The following is an 11,247-nucleotide window of genomic DNA, read 5'->3' as shown; positions in this document are numbered from 1 at the left end:
TTATCAATGCCTATCAGCTCCTATTGGCTGGAACCAGCCAATGGGAGTGTGGAGCCAGTGCTCAAAGCAAGGGTATCGGGGCCCCCACACTTAGGAGCCAGATCTGATGGCTGCTTCTGATGCACAGCGTGGTGTCCCAGGACAGGTGGGGACTAGCCTGCCTTGGCTCTGCAGCACTGACAGCCTGACATTTAACAATGTTGAAAAACATACATGTGGTCACCCTAAAGGGAGAACATTGGGTCTCTGTCTGCGCTGGGCCTCTAGCTGGGATATGGCAAGAGGTATGTACCTAACTATCCCCTACAAATATATCTCTGACCATACGGTGCCTTCCAACTCAGCACCAAGAAACACCCCCCGCCCAGACACACACACATACTGTAGGATAACATACATCTAACTAGGAGATGGAAGTTGCTTTGTACCTTGTATTTTGACCCCCATAACCCACTTAATGAAAATTGGCTTATGAATATGGATCACTCAAAGATGCTTTAAGTCATGGGTGTCCAACCTTTTGGCTTGCCTGGGCCACATTGAGTGAAGAGGAATTGTCTTGGGCTGCATATAAAATATATAATATAGTTAATGTATATAAATCACATAATGATGTTAAAAGTTTATGATCTTGTGGGGCTGCATTACTAGCTGGCCAGGGCCGCATGCGGCCCGTGGGCCGCGGGTTGGACACGCCTGCTTTAAGTGAAGTACATCCTATCAGATATTATTTTCAGTGTTGTAATCCACTGACACTGTATATCCTGTTTGTGTGCTTGAATCTCTCTTGTATTTGAAGTTAGAAATATAAAGTGGAAACCTGTTTTATTAGTCCAGTAATTCTAGTAAAAGCCTTTAATGATACTTTAGGAACTTAATGTCTGAGTGATCAAGTCAATGACCAGTGAATGGTTTAGTTTTTCCTGGAAGCCCAAACTGTGATTGTCCTACAAAAACATGTAGCCAGGCCACCTAATCCTGGAACTCATTTTGGAACTGGTACTTTTCCACTCAAAGTGAGGAAAAGTTTGAACTGAACACAAAGAATTTCCACCTGGAGCAAAAAGAATATAAAGTGGGGAAATCAAATGATAGAGAAGTGGCCAGATGTCAAAAGACACCTCCCTACCCCCTGCCATAACTTACTATCCAAGATGCTTCCTGGAAATATCTAAGATTGAACAGGGGGAAGGTTGGGCCCAGGATAGCAACCCAGCAAGCTTCTGAAAAAGATAAGTAGAATAACTGTTAGGATAAAAATGTGCATATTTCTTAGCAGATTAGGATTAGCTGGCATGGTTTGTTTATTTTCTTTTAGTAATTTAATTAAACCTGTCTGCTTTCACATTCAATCACTTAAATCCTACTTTTTATTCTCAATAAAAGAGTTTGTTTATTATCAAGCCCAGCATAAATAATTGTTATGGGACGTAGGGGAAAGGTGAGCAACCTCTGTGCATATCTCTCTTTGGCCGTGTCTACATGTGCCGCAAACTTCAAAATGGCCACGCAAATGGCCATTTCGAAATTTACTAATGAAGCGCTGAAATGCATATTCAGCGCTTCATTAGCATGCAGGCGGCCGCGACACTTCGAAATTGATGTGCCTTGCCGCCGCGCGTCTCGTCCAGACAGGGCTCCTTTTCGAAAGGACCCTGCCTACTTCGAAGTCCCCTTATTTCCATCAACTCATAGGAATAAGGGGACTTCAAAGTAGGCGCGGTCCTTTCGAAAAGGAGCCCCGTCTGGACGAGCCGTGCGGCGGCGAGGCGCGTCAATTTCGAAGTGCTGTGGCCGCCCGCATGCTAATGAAGTGCTGAATATGCATTTCAGCGCTTCATTAGTAAACTTCGAAATGGCCATTTGTGTGGCCATTTTGAAGTCTGGGGCATGTGTAGACGTAGCCTTTCAGTGATAAAAGAGGTTGATTTTATAACCTATCTCTGTGTAAAAATTTTTATACAGAGGAGATTCATTTATTTGGGGTTTTAAATCCTCTTTGGGGGCTGCATTCCTAGGTGCTGTTAACATCCTTATAGCTGAGCCTTCCCTGAACTGAGCTACGTCAGTATCAGTGTTTCTCTGCTGAGGGAGACCAGAGTTTCTGGCCCAGGGGACTAAGTGGTGGGGTGCCCCAGAGGGCAGTCAGGCAGGCTCAGCTGCATGACTAGCACAACCAACCAACAACCATGGGCTCAGCGATGCCTCCCTCAATATTTCCTTCCATCTTTCCCTGTCCAGTGTGGAGTGGCTTAGTTTCTGCAGACTAGCTCTGCACCAATCTACTATATCATCTACCCATTCTCTGTGGGCTCTGCCTCTCCTATTTGAACCATTCATTATACCGAATACCAGGGTCTTGATTTTTCATTTGTTGTTTATTCTGCAGATATGCCTGAATAGCTGTAACTTCTGACGTATAATCTTCTGCAGTAGGTTCTTTTTCAGCTGTATCTACCTATATAATTCCTCATTGGTGATCTTCTGCATCCATCCTATTTTCAGGATCTTTCTATAACAACTCCTCTTGAATGCCAATATCCTTCTCTTCGAATTTTTTGTAGTCACCCATGTCTTACATTCATACAACATACTGCTGAATACACACGTTTTCAAGATGCTCAGCTTTGTTCCTAAGCGAATCACTTTGCTTTTTCAGATCTTATCCACCACCTTCAAACTCGCTCTTGCTTTTGCTATTCTAGTCACTATTTCTTTCTTACAGTCTAGATCATATGTTGTGTTGCTTCCCAGATATGTGAACTTCTCTGCGTTCTCTGGTTTGATCCCATCTACACTGATCTTCCTTCTTATTCCAGATACCACTGTTTTTGTTTATCGATGTTCCTAATCAGTCCATACCACTTCCCTTCCTTGTTTAGCACCTCCACCATTCTCGCTAGCTTCTCTTCGTCTTCTGCAATTATAACTATATAATGTGCAAACCCCTAGTTGTTGATTCTCATCCCATGCACAGATATCCCTTGTACCACTTCCTGAATATTGTCCATCTCTCTCTCTAGGTGTGTGAGGAAGATACTCAGTGATATCAGATCTCCTGGTCTCGTACCTCTACTCATTTCAAACCAACTTCCCATCTCTCCACACATTCTCACTTCTGCCTCAGCACAGTCGTTGATATCCTGCAACAACTGTATCAGTCTGCTATCCACGCCATGTGACTCCAACACTGACCAAGTCACTTTCTGATCTATACTGTCAAATGCCTTCTGAAAATTGACAAAGCAATTGTAGACATTCTTGTTCTTTCGTTGAGCTTTCTCTGCTATCAATCTTAGTACCAATATCTGCTGTATGGTACTTCTATTTTCCTGAATCCCACTTGCTCATCCACTAGATGTTCTTCTATCTGTGATCTCAGCCTCTCCGTCAGTATCATCATCAGCACCTTGCCTAGATGACTCGTTAGGGCAATCGTTCTGTAGCTCTTGCATTCCAATGCACTGCCTTCTTTTGTATTGTTATGAGCAAGGATCTTGTCCATTCCTTAAGGTGCCTTCCCTTCTTTCCATGCTATATTACATAGTCAGTGTATTTCCTGAATCATATTTTCTCTGCCATATTTGATCATCTCTCCAGTGATTTTATCATTTCCAGGGCTTTTATTGTTCCTTAGTTGTTTCACTGCTCTTTCTACTTCCTCCTTTGAAATATTGGTCTTGCTCTCGATGCTCAGCGGAGGTATCTCTTTCAGTTCTTCAGTCAATCCCTCTGAGAAACTTGGGTCCAACTGTGCTTTGTACAGATCAGTGCATAATCTCCTTGTTCATGAGCACCTCATCAATCTTGTCTTTGATCACTATCTGCTTTGGGTGACACTCCTTATTAATATTCCTGATCATCCTATACACCTCCCTTGTCTTACACTCACCTTAATACCTCTATATCTTCACACTGGTCCTCTAACCATTTCATCTGATCAGTTCTAGCCATTTTCCTTTCCTCATTACATTTCATTTTATATTGCTGCTCCGCCCTCTCAGAAACATCCCCTTTGATTTTCAATGCTCTTTTCTCTTGGACCAACTTCAGCGTCTCCTACATAATCCACTTCTTGTTGATCTTATTCCAGAACAGTCTGCTCAGTTACCTCTTTTATCACCGTGGCTATCCCTTTGACTCTCTTTTCTAGGTCTTTGTCTGTGCTTGCATTCCTAATGTTCTCTTTGAGTGCCATGCTGTGTGCATTCCCTATTTCTTCCTCGCCTACGCTTGCCATGTCTCTTCTTTTCTTAAACTTTCTCTTGAGTTTTATGCTGATGTTTGAGATCACTAAACTGTGGTCTGAACCTGTATCCGCTCCTGGGAAAGCTCATCTCTGCTGTACTGATGGTACCCATCTTCTTATCGAGATCATGTCAATCATGTTCTTGGACTTCTCATCATTCAATTGCCATGTCCACTTTGTACAGTCCTTTTGTTGGAATCTCATGTTGGAGATCACCCTCTTGTTCTCCATAGTAAACTCTAGTAATTTCTCGCTTCGTTCACTTCTTTCTCCATATCCAAACCTTCTCATGACTATCTCCCAGTCTTCATTATCTGTTCTGACCATTGCATTCCAATCTCCTCCGATGATGAACACATTTCTCCAGTGTCTTTGACAAGTCTTTATAGAATAGCTCGATCTCTTCCTCCGTGCTGTCTGATGTGCGTGCATACACCTGCATGTCTGAGATGTTGACTGGTTTTGCTTCAGATCTCACTACCATCATTCTTGCACTCACCAGTTTGTATCCTAACAATACTCCTCTAGCTCTTTTGCCGAGAAAGAAGCTGACTCCTGCCTCATGTTTCATGTCGTTCCCTGACCAAATGACTTCGTAACCACACATCTCTCCTGATGCTGTCCAGTGCATCTCCACTAGTCCAGGTAAGTCGCATTGGTATCTTTCCATCTCCTTTTGAAGCAGCTCTAACTTTCCACTTGCCCACAGGTTTCAGATGTTCAATGTTCCAATAGCTGCTGGAGGTTCCATGCCAGTCCCAAGCCTGGACAAAGGAGGAGGATTGGTCAGATGAGTGTTAACGTGCTGATTGTGAAACAAACAATACAAATGAAATCTGATGCCAGTATGACTAATTGATAGAAGATGCTGGCTGGGACGTTGCCTGGATAAACAAGGTCCACTGCACCAACTGAGCGACTGGGGTCGTGTTGATAAATAGACTACCAAAAAAAAATTACAACTAACACATGAGTAGCACACCTGGTGATAATCCCAGGCACACCCGTGTGATCTAACCCATTATACCTTGCTTTTGCTTTTTGGCAAATACAATAAACTCTTCGTATCTGGCAGTTGCTGGACATTCCAATATTCTGGTAAATAGAGAGGTGTACCTAGCAATGCATAACACTAAAGAAAAGCAAGATTAGATATTTAAAAACAAATAAAAATGTATGCAGAGTACTTTGCAGTAGGTTGCAACATTCCCGAGGGTTTGTTTTTGAGAACTCTCGCAAATGTTGAATTTCACAAATATAATTTTATCCCATTAACCCCGGCTGGAGAGCAGAACTCTGTGGGCTCCCAGGCAGCTCTGGGGAAGGAGGAGGCTGGCAGTGAGTCTGTGGGGAGTCAGTCAGTGGCCAGGCCATGCCCTTGGCTGGAGGCAGGTTCGGGAGCCCCACTCTATAAAGGCTGGACTGGGGCTGGCAGCCACTGCTGTGGTGTGGTGTTGGCACCACCGGAGCTGCCACGGCTGCTGTAGAGGGACCCCCACCTGGAGTGACAGTCAGCAGGGGGCTTTGGCAGGCAGACGGTGGAGAGGCTGAGTGAGACACCTTCCTCTGCTGGTACCACACAGGGAAGTCTGTGAATAATTGAATTTGTGAATAAAAACAAAAAGCAGTCAAGTAGCACTTTAAAGACTAGCAAAATAGTTTATTAGGTGAGCTTTTGAGGGACAGACTCACTTCTTCAGACCATAGCCAGACCAGAACAGACTCGATATTTAAGACACAGAGAACCAAAACAGTAAGCAAGGAGGACAAATCAGAAAAAGATAATCAAGGTGAGCAAAACAGAGAGTGGAGGGGTGGGGGGGAAGATCAAGAATTAGATTGAGCCAAGTATGCAGACGAGCCCCTATAGTGACTCAGAAAGTTCCCATCACGTTTTAAACCATGTGTTAATGTGCCGAATTTGAATATAAATGTCGCACTTGTGAATGTTGCGACCTTACTGTATTTACCAACAAGAGTAGTATTGAGCACTGTAAACTTATACTGTATTTGCTGTATTTATTTGTATTTACTTTCACTTATGGAAACTGTAACTAAAATTGACATGGTTGAAATGCCGGTCATTTGAGTGTTCTGGGTGATAGAATGCCGGATATGAAAGAGCTTACAGTAAATCGTCAATGCACGATGTCAGCCTCTGAGCTGTACCTTCTGCACTCCACCAGTGTGATCTGAAGGATCTGCTGCTGAAGAATTGCACAGAGGGCATGATTGAGACCCATGCTATCCATTTCCCCACTGGTATGGATTCCATACCGTATGTGCAGCCTCTAATGCCTCAGTGGAGGACCCTTTATTCTAGCTTGGAGCTTAGACCTGCTTGAAATCAATTGACAGCTGCTTCATAGAACTGAGAACAGGTGTATTTCTGACTGTTTACAGCAATGCCTACCACCTACCCTTTTTCCTGTGAGAGGGAAGGGCTGTCACAGAACCAAGTCCCATGTGCTGAGTTCTGGCCTTTGTTTGCATCACCAATAATCTCCTAAAGTTCTGAGGACACTTTCTCCTATGCCTATTTGTTTTGTTTTTCTTACTTCATTGGAGGCCCCATTAAGTCCAGGGGCTGCCTCATGAACTTCTTGCACTAGCCAGAGAGAGAATGCTTTTTCAGGAGAAGGCTGTCTGTGACTGTGAAGCAGGTCCCTTGCCCCCAGTCAGGAATGCATATCCAGCAGAACTCTTTGGAGCACCATCTTCTGATTCTCTGTTGACTTCTTGAAGTAGTGGATATTGAGTGGGGTTCTCTGCTTGGTGCTCCCCAGTTGGCCTGTGTCTGTGTTCCCATCCAAGTCCTCTCCTTGGAATCACTTGAGCTTGGAATGTTTTGTTTATTTTGCCCCCTTTCTTCTTCTAAGGAACATTAGTTGTTATCCTGTGGGAGAAGCCATTTGGGAACCTTTCTTTCCTTCATCAAAGACCAGATAAACCAACTCCTTTCACCACCATTAAATACACACACATACACAGAGCCCCACCCTGAAACACACTAGCCCACTGGTCAGAACACTCATCTAGGGTGAGGCATTCTGCCTGATTTGGAGCAGGGACTTGAATCCATGTCTTCCACCTCAGAGAGGTCCCAAAGCACCGGGCTCTGATGAATTCTGGTGTGGAGCTCTCTCCATCTTCACTGTTCCACTGTTTTTTTATGCAGTGCTTGCTCATGGGCTGAGACATGCCTACTGGTAGGGTCTTGCTAGAAAGATAGGTCGGGGGATGCCTAGTTTGAGCATCCCATCAGGGCTTAGGCAAGAGTTCCTGAGCAGCTCATTAAACACGTCGGCCACATAAAGATTTAGACAGTTTTGTGCAATGTCATTGAAACTCCAGGGGAATTTACGGTCCTACAATTTAGCCAATAGCTGAACAGTGAGCTTGAGAAGGTCACTGGCTGCTACATATGGGACTTGGGTGCCTAAAGAGGCAGTTAGGTGTCTATAGCCCTTTGCAGATCTAGCCCTAAGTACCAGAGTCATTTCTGAAAATTGAATTTATATGTCTGAATCACTTAAGCACTTTTGAAAATTTTAGCCTATGTGACATGAATTCTCAATTGGACTGGTGCCCCTAAGTCATCTAGGTGCTTTTGAAAGTCCCATTATTCTGGGATTTTATACTTGAAAGAGAATCTCAGACTATATCAGCTATAAGGGCTTTTCAGCACACATTCTTTCGTTAGCCACTCTGGTCTCTGAGATCAACAGACAAATCTGTCATCATGCAAATGTCAGGAGTCATTTGAGGGCAAGTGCAGCAAAGGTCATTTTGGAGTTCTGTACCTCAAACCAGCACCCTGGAACCCTCATATTCATCACTGTCGTAATTCTGAGTTTTTGTACAAAGTATGCCATGCGAGGTACTTCGGAAGTCTCAAGCTGTTGAACATCGACATCCTGTAACTGTACATGCTGTCATATGTGGACTTATGAAGTTTTCCTATGTGTGTGCTACTGAATTATGTCGTGTGGTTGGGAACAACCACAACTAGCCCCTTTTAAGTACAAGAGTGGAGTAGCCAGACAGGCTGACAGCCAATTAATGTTTACTTCTCAGGCAGAACATGGAGACAGTGGAGAATGCTTAATTGACAGGGGGAGATAACACTCTTAATAATCACTTACAATCTATCTTTTTGTAGGTAATACATCTCTTTTCTATTTTTCCTAAAACTGTTTTAGTTGAAGGGTTTAGGAAATCTCAGCTCAATTACAAAGGCTAGTGTGAGGGAGGATGGATTGGTTAATGAACCAGGTTCATTGGTTTATGAACTTACAGTGGTCAGGCTTCTGACCAGGACAACCTGGTACAACTCTGGGGCACCCGGTTAAGGAACAAGGGCAATTAGCTGCAGCCTCTCTATAGTTGATTCCAGAGTGGCTGGAAAAATCATTCATATAGGTCAGCTGGGTGTATCCCTGCCTGTGACTGCATAAGTATAGTACTTGCCAGAGGTTTGTAGCATGCTAGCAGCTTCACCATGTGAAGGATTGCCCATGGTGGTGGGTCACCTAGCCTTGTGTTTGCCAGAATAGGTGATGGGATGGACCACTTGATGATTACCTGTTCTACTGATTGCCTCTGAAGCACTTGGTATTGCCTACTGTTGGAAGACAGGACACTGGGCTGGCTAGTCTTATGGTCTGACCCTTTGAGTTCAGCAATTGCATCATGCTCATCTTGAGACAGTTGATCCAAAAGAATGTTGTGTAACCAATTCACAGAGTGAGATGTATGTGAGAATTCCTTTAGTCTTCAAGAGAAACTACGCTGGTCCAAGACAACACTGTTACTGGGGCTGGCTGATTAGTGCAGACTTAGCCCTTTCAGTCTGTTGCAGTACAAGGGGATAATTAATTGAACATTAGTTTCCCATGCAGTTGACACTCCCTCCTTACAGCATATAGGGTTTTTAAAGACCAGGCTTGGACTTGGTTATCTTCATTGAGATTTGATGGGGGAGCATTTTTTTAATCACCCAAAAGCACCGTTGTATTCACACCTACTTAGCCATCTTTGTTCAAAATATGCCTTGTAAAGTATCATTTAAAAACTAATAACTCACTGCTCAATAATATAGTGAAAAGTTTGTAGCAACATATGTAATATTATGAAATCCCCATATGATCTTATTTGCACATATCCAAAACCACACAACCCTGGTTAGGCAAGCATGTCCATCCTAAACAAAAGAATGTTTTAAACAAAAAAAAAAAAAGCAGTCCTGTAGTACCTTAAAAACTAACAATGTAATTTATTAGGTGATGAGCTGAATTTTCCTGGACACCGCAGTACAAATCACAGATGGTCAAATGAATACCACTCTCTACTGGAAAAGTTTTGGGAGTGATAGCACTTCAAAGTTACGTGGATACTTCAACAAGCCTGCGGCTACACGGCTTGCTGGTGCTTCAAAGTTCACAACCTGAAGTTTGTGCGGTGGCAGCAGTTAGGCTAATGAGGCGCTGCATACCCAGCACAGCACCTCACTGCTATTCCCTGCTCGGGCTTGTTTACATGCCCCCTTCAAAGGAGGGGGCTAGTATAGACAAGCCCTCTATGATAGATCTTAATATCTGAATTGGCCAGGAGAGGGCTGGACTGTGTAGAGCTCATTTTCAGATAAACTCAGGACTGGGAGCATGTTGGTGTCACCTGCCAACAGTAACCAATGCTGCCTGAAGCTAGAGTGGGACTAGAACATTGCTGACAGGCCTCTGGTGTCTAAGCTGATGGATCAGGACTGCAGCTATACCCAGACACTCTGGGCCTGACCTGCATGCAATCTGGAGGAGTGTGAGGGGCTAGGATGGGAACTGCAAAAGCAAAGATTTGTGAGGCACCCCAGTTTGCAAGGCAGGTTGTGACAACCATTTGCTGGTTTGGAGCACATCCCAGAATGACACCAGCATCCAGTTTTGTCTGGGTCAGCATGGCTGTGTCTACACGGGCACAAATCTTCGAAATAGCTGTATTTCGAAGATTACTAATGAGGTGCTGAATTGAATATTCAACGCCTCATTAGTATTAGGACACTTTGAGCCGCAGTGCTTCAAAAGCGCTGCTCTCGAAAGCGTGCGGCTCGGCGCGGCTACATGGGCTCCTTTTCGAAAGGACCCCGCACCTTTCAAAATCCCCTTATCCCGATCACTGATAGGAATAAGGGGATTTTGAAAGGTGTGGGATCCTTTCGAAAAGGAGCCCCGTGTAGCCACACCACACCGCACGCTTTTGAAAGCGGTGCTTTCGAAGCACTGTGGCCAGAAGTGTCCTAATGCTAATAAGGCGCTGAATATTCGATTCAGTGCCTCATTAGTAATCTTCGAAATAGAGCTATTTCGAAGATTTGTGCCCGTGTAGACACAGCCCATCTGGTTTTCTCCTGTGGTTGTGGACAGAGATTTCAGGCAACAGCTTTTCAATGGCTCAGGTGCAATATGTATCATCATAGTGAAAAAAATAGGTCATTGAATCCAAGCTCTCTTCCACTGACTGCTTTTATTCCTGTGAACTTTCCAACCCTTATTAATGAGCAGAGTCCCATAGTTCCACCGTGCATGTAAACAACTATTAATTGTTTCCATTCTACAGGTAAAGGGAAACAATTGATTTCGGTCATCGCTGTTAGCATTAGGAACAGAACCCAGATCTCACCCACAGTGCCTTTTGTACTGAGTGTGCTAAAGCTGTCTGCATAGCTAGCCTGTGTATAATCATTTCTCTAGCCCCAAAAACATTTCCATTCCAGAACCTCTTAGTACAATGGGCTGTACAGAGGGTGCAGAAGGCCTGTGTTTAATCCTTGATATTGAGTTATGTGGAGAGGAAGTGCACATCAATGTTCCACATAATGAAATTTCTGTATACCAATTTAGTTGAAGCTGCAGCTATATGTTGGTTTCCAACTAGTAATCCACCCAGCAGCAGGACCTGCCAGTACTGATCACAGGCAGACAGAAAATATGGTACCATTTGTC

This window comes from Carettochelys insculpta, chromosome 23 (genome assembly GCF_033958435.1).
Source record: "Carettochelys insculpta isolate YL-2023 chromosome 23, ASM3395843v1, whole genome shotgun sequence".
In the NCBI taxonomy this organism is placed as follows: domain Eukaryota; kingdom Metazoa; phylum Chordata; order Testudines; family Carettochelyidae; genus Carettochelys; species Carettochelys insculpta.
This window is presented reverse-complemented; position numbering follows the sequence as displayed.